The sequence below is a fragment of the Panulirus ornatus genome, chromosome 12 (genome assembly GCF_036320965.1).
Source record: "Panulirus ornatus isolate Po-2019 chromosome 12, ASM3632096v1, whole genome shotgun sequence".
In the NCBI taxonomy this organism is placed as follows: Eukaryota; Metazoa; Arthropoda; class Malacostraca; order Decapoda; family Palinuridae; genus Panulirus; species Panulirus ornatus.
The window spans coordinates 8,763,099-8,769,727 of record NC_092235.1 but is presented as its reverse complement, the minus strand read 5'-3'; the positions used below and the strand labels follow the sequence as shown (position 1 = coordinate 8,769,727).

General features: G+C 38.7%; 1 non-coding gene across 1 annotated transcript; it reads left to right on the top strand.

The window, feature by feature from the left end:
- Positions 1 to 5,860: 5,860 nt before the first annotated feature.
- TRNAQ-UUG (transfer RNA glutamine (anticodon UUG)) lies at positions 5,861 to 5,932 on the top strand. Its single transcript has one exon. It is a non-coding gene; the product is annotated as a tRNA-Gln (tRNA).
- The last annotated feature ends 697 nt before the right edge of the window (positions 5,933 to 6,629 follow it).

The window sequence follows — 6,629 nt, the reverse complement described above, 5'->3', positions numbered from 1 at the left end:
AGACTGGTGAAGCCATAATGCAAGAATAAACTGGAGTCCAAATATAAGAATCAAAAGTACATAATGTGTTGTGAAAACTGGTACCAGAATGAAATAATTAAACACAAGAAGATAGATATCAGCATAAAGCATGGAAAATTCATGAAATAAAATTATCAATGGAATAATCATAGTTACACACATATGAATATTTCATGCAGTTTCAAGGAAAAACAAACTAGCTCAACTAAATACTTTAATGTGGCAACATGAGGAAAAGAGAAAAGCTTTGGAAATGATTTACATCTTGTACGACATTTTTACTTCACAATAAAAGTATTCTTTTAAACAGGGTCATCTTGGGGCTAAGCGAGGCCATTCCTTTCAAATTAGTTTGGAAACAACACACAAATATATAAGGTCATTCCATTCAAATTACCGTTTGGAAACAACACATAGATATATAAGTACGACTGGAAAATTTAGGTAGGCTAAACATTAATTGAAAACATCAGGGGAGACCCATTATGAAGAAGAGCAAAGTAACTTGTCAGCTTTACCTTTTACTGCAGATAATATCTAATGAATTAATTTCAATGAGTCCTTAACTTTACAGAGATGCAGAAGTGTCTTGTTCATCTGAAAAATATAAAGAACAAAATGGTAATCAGCAGCGTAGTTACAAGAGGATGGAGGGTAGGCCCCAGGAACCACCGACTGTTTAGGGTTTTTATGATATCCAATTCTGCCTAGCTCCTAGGTTGCCATCCAGTCAATTTGGCCGTGATAATCTTGGCAAATCTATCCCCAAGGGTCCCAAATATCTAAACGCCAGTGGTAAATAGCACCTCGACTTAACTCAAAATATCACATATTGTTTACTTGACACTTATAGAGCCTAGCTTTCATGTGGTAATCAATAAGATTTGAAAAAGATCTTTGTCTAAATACAACACAAACACTTTAAACAGCTAATGTTAGAAATGAAAAGAAAAGTACTAATCAATAATAACAAATATAAACAAACCGTAACTTTTATTCTGTCCCTTACCACCATGCATGTCTGTTCAAACAAAACCAACTGACCAAAAATAATTCTTTATGAACGTCTCGATTAACTAGAATTTCCCAAGAAACAATAACATATAAGAGAAGTTTTAGTCTGCAAACAAAACAAATACTTAAAACAGCTAACACAAAAGTAAAAAATAGATATCATAAATGATCATAAATTAAAGCCAGTAACTATCAATATGTGTCGCTTACACTCACGAATGGCTGACCCGTACCATATTTTGGTCTTCCGCTTCACGTATAAATCTTGACCTATAACAATTCTAAATTATAATTACTATAATTTTCTTTAATCATTATATTACAATTTTCTTATGTTAATAATTAGTATAACAAACACAAACAAAAACTGTGGAACTATCAGAAGACAAATTTCTGGCAGCAACTATGAACAAGCGGGAAGGTTTGATTATTTCTCTCCTGCTCCTGCCTCTCTCTCAGTCTCCCATATGGCCTTCCCATACACCAAGATGATATATATATATATATAAATATATATATATATATATATATATATATATATATATATATATATATATATATATATATATATATATATATATATATATATATCTGGCCAATTCCCTGATCAACTTTGTTAACGTAGGTTGCATGAAATATAAAAAAACACTAACCTCATTACAGGTTACTATATTATAAGAAATAATTTCATAGATTTTTGTTTATTCTCCATAGATTTGAAACACTTTAAAAGCCTAGCTTGTATACTAAGATTTTCATCCTCTGATCGAAGCCATACAATAATAGTCCTTATCTACTCTGAGCATTGCATAGCCTCCTGATGATCAAGGTTGCTGTTTTGGTTGTCCGTTTCCCTTGTTACTGGTGCGCCTCACTGCACGCCTTACATGAGTGCCTTCCACATTATTAGGGACAGCTGCTGGGCCTCACTGTAGCTACTTCTGGGAAGGTTGCCAAACCGACTCCCGCCATCAGGCCGAGACGCACAAACATCTCTGACAAAATTGAGACAACCGCTTTCGCGTCAGTTTTGACACCAAGTGAATTTATACGACAATTACGCTCAAGATGCTTGGTTTTTCGTTCATGGATTGAACCGAAGCAACCAACGATGGTTGCTACTGCCCAATCCATGAAGTCCCCCCCACCACGGAAAGGTAACCAAGCTTCGGGGGGGATGGGTGTTTACCCTGACGCCAACGGAGAAACTCAATACAATATTTTTATTATAACTTTCCTTAATCTTGAAAAATGAATCAATCAGAGGAAAGAATAGCCCCAGTCATATGAAGATTGGCTAACCGAATCCTTGCGCATTGTGTAGAAAGTGATTTCTTTGAGGGTTGCTTTATGGAAGGCACGGTAGCGTCGGAAGAGTTTCATTTTTTCTTTGAAGACGAAGGAAATTATCCCCGTAAATCTATGTATTTTTTTTGGGCGGGATAATGTTCCCATTTTTTTTCTTTCTTTGTTTTTCAACGTCCCTACGTAGATATTATGTGCCATCCACTACTGGGAGAAAGCCAGACTTCCGCTAGATTAACGTAATCCTTGGCGGGGCGAAACTAAAGTTGTCTTGGTGTTGGTTCCTCAGTGATAACCCAAACACAAACACAAACACACCTCCAGTGTCCACTCTAGGGCCGTTTTCTCCTGCAGCATCAGCAGGAAGAAAGAACTCAGGTTCCTCACCAACTGAATCTTTTGTCACGGGGAGCGTGTGTCATTTCGACACGCCTTTTAACGCCCGTACGTGGTGCGGAGTGCAGTCGGTCTGTAGCGTAGGACATGTCATGTGTTATTGGTCCCAGTCGGTCTAGAACGCTGGGCCTGACATGTGTTGGGGGACCAAGTCGGTCTTGAATAGTGGGCCTGACAGGTCTTGAGACCTGCCATGTCTCCCTGAAGGTGGGCCTGACAAGTGGGGTGGGCTGCATTTCCTCATGGATGGTGGGTCTGGTAGGGCGTGTGGGCTGCAGTGCCACTTGAGTGGGCGAGGTCACTTGGTCAGCATCAGTGGGACGGTGAGGTTTCACTCTTGCACAGCGACCGTTGACGGAAAGTGGTGTCACGTCGGCAAGAAGTGCCTTCTTGTAGGAGGCATAGCAGGGTTACTGGATGACGGCAATCCCGCGGTGGCTCTAGTACGTGGATGCAGCCAGGATACTTCTCCGTGGTGGGGCTCGCTTCTTGGTTGGTGGATGTGGCCCTCCCCGCCACATGGTCAGAGTGGTTGACCTATTTTACGTCAACACATTACGAAGTCAACCTTCACCCAATCCATATGGCGTTCATCCCAGCTTCAACCATATTCCATTTCCTCCAATTCCACTTCTGGGTATTCCACCTCCATATCCATACAGCCAAATTCCACTCCATCCATGACTTCCACGTCCGGGTTTTCCACCAATTCCACTCCATCCATCTCTTCAACGTCTGGGTATTCCACCTCCATATCCACACAGCCAAATTCCACTCCATCCATCACTTCCACGTCTGGGTATTCCACCTCCATGTCCACACAGCCATAGCCCATGTCAAATACATGGACATATTCAAATTCCATCTCCTGGACAAAGGAGGATCGTCCTACTTCCTTGGTGAACATTATTATATTGAAGTGTTCGAGGAAAGGTTGAGGGAGCTTGCAAGGCGGAGCAGAGATGTTCACTCGACAGAGGTCACAGCTCAAATGATGCTCTCGGTCCCGGCTCCCGCCTTATATAACCTGGGAACTGATCATATCCTAGCATAGCTTAATATAGAGAAGTCTAATATAGTGAAGTCAATACTTTAATACAGTTAAGTTTATTTCTCAATAGTTTAATACATGTGCCTGACAACAGTTCCTTCACCCGTGCAATGTCCCGTCACAGAACACAAGGATTGTCCTTATAATTCGTTTTTATCAGCAGAAATTAGATTAAAGTGACTAAAGATAAGTGGTTTAATATGTTATGTGTGTTCTCTGTCATCATAAAGATGGCCATCTACCCTGATGTGTAAAGAAAACATCAATTTTGCCGAGGCTGTGGTGAAGATAAGAACACAATGATATGATAATGTGGTCATACAATGGTGTAGTCAAGATGTTGTGTTAGAACTATGTAGTGAAGATGGGAGTGTAGTGAAGAGGAGGATTTAGTGAAAATATATGTTTCTTCACGCTGAGCCATTCAATATAGATGAATATATCTATAATCTAATTGCGGTAAATTACCATATGACTTTAACGGCACCAGCCAGCAGGAAAAATGTTGGATATAGGAGTGACTGAATATTTTGTCGGATACAAAAATAATTGAATATTTGGTACGATCGATCAAAATGCTTTTTATAGGCAAATAATTTCTGATTTCTCAAATGATTTTTTCCATATGTTGGAACTGGTGTAAGTAATTAAAGATATGAAAACCGATGGAAAAGTTCAGTTTAACGCTTTTACGAATGTCTTGCTGCGTGTTTGGGAAGAGCAGTAAACTACAGGAATATATTGGTCTAATGTCCCCTGCTCGTCCAACAGCAGATATTGTAAGGTCTGAGAGATTATTTCTGGTGGAGGTAGATTCTCTCCGGCATTACGTAAATCACTTCCACGAACTTGCGCCATTTTGCACAAATACAGATCCGATATGATGCATTTCCCAGCTCTGTTACGTTATGGACCCTAGTCATCCTAGCCTATCCTAGCCTAAATAAAAAGGTGTGGGATAATATGCAAAATTTCTCCTTCATTACAAGTGATAATAAACCTAGGCTATACAGCAACCAGGAACGTCCATATTTGTCTAACTTCTCACATGTCTGTGTCATCTGTCTGCAAACATGTCGACCATTACCATGAGGGCAATTGCGGCTTTTGATTTTGAATATCACACGTTTCCTCTCTACCGTGAGATCTTCATACTTAAATAAAATGGTGGGCCGTAAGAAATATATGTCCATCGAAGGTCAACTATATGGCTCAGTTCCATCATCAGTTTCTAAGAAAACTGAAAAGATGAGGTCCCACCGAAATTCGAATTTGGATTGCTGGATTTAGAGTCCAGAGTGCTAACCCTTACACCATGGGACCTGATAAGAAAAGATGTGATTTCATCTAAATGTTTTACATATAATCAACCAGAGGCCATTCCTCCCTCCCTGCCTGCAGGGTTCAAGGTTTTCTAGAAGGTTCTCGAAGATTCTGGGTAGGAACTGCCATTGAGAGGACGTAGCTATAGGTATCATTAATGATATTGTTGTTGACTTTCTGATTTAGAAAGATAGATAGATAGATAGATAGATAGATAGATAGATAGGTAAAAACAGGTATTAGATAGATCGATAGATACGTAAGGCTGTATATGTCAACTTTCACAGAAATCATTGATATCTGCGTTATTCTGCAAGAAATACATTTACATGGATGTAGTGATAATATGGGTTAGGTATAAGACCAGTCGTGTTGAGATTGTAGTGAATGTGACCATTGACTTCAACCTTAATAGTGTAGTGAAGATAAAGTTGTAGTGAAGATAAATCTTGAAGTGACTCATAAGGTTGTTGTGAGTACAAGGATGCATCGTAAATGAGTACTTCCTACCTGAAAGTCAACAATTACAAAATTGATCAAGTATAACAACATCCTCGGACAACCAACTACAAACACCAACCATAGAGTGAACCTGACTGTCATCTAACGACGACCTCTCAAAGGTAATGATCTTACCAGAATCTTCGAGAACCTTCTAGAAAACCTTGAACCCTGCAGGCAGGGAGGGAGGAATGGCCTCTGGTTGATTATATGTAAAACATTTAGATGAAATCACATCTTTTCTTATCAGGTCCCATGGTGTAAGGGTTAGCACTCTGGACTTTGGATCCAGCAATCCGAGTTCGAATCTCGGTGGGACCTCATCTTTTCAGTTTTCTTCGATACTGATAATGGCCGCATTATTCTGTACGTTATATATACATTCATATATATACATAAATATGTATATATAAACATATATATGGAATAATATGGTTTTATCAATAGCCAGAGACCATTCCTCCCTCCTTGCCTGCAGAGTTCATAGTTTTCTGGAAGGTTCTAGAAGATTCTGGTGAGATAATTGCCATTGAGAGGACGTTGTTATACTTCATATATCAATGATTCTATCATTGTTGACTTTCAGATAAAGATAGATATATAGATAGATAGATAGTTAGATTGATAGATTGATAGAGCGATATTTAGATAGGTATATAGATAGATAAGTTTCATCAATACTGTATCTTACGCTATCTCCTGTTGCTGGACATATGTTCAACCAGCATTGGGAAAACCTCCAGTAGACCTTAATGTAAAGCAAGATAATAACAAAACCTGCAATAAAAGAATACGATCAACTCCCCAGTGCAGAAATATTGTGACCAGAAAGTTTTCTAGCAAGATGTCAGACGCTTCCAAGGGAATCACAAACATAACATTAAATATCTGAAAGTCAACAATAACAAAACTAATGATGATAATGAAACTATAACAAGAAAAATGATAAACATATGGAAAATAGTGCTCTAGATTATGCTTCTAGAAAACAAACTTTAACGAAAACTGTGAAAAGAAA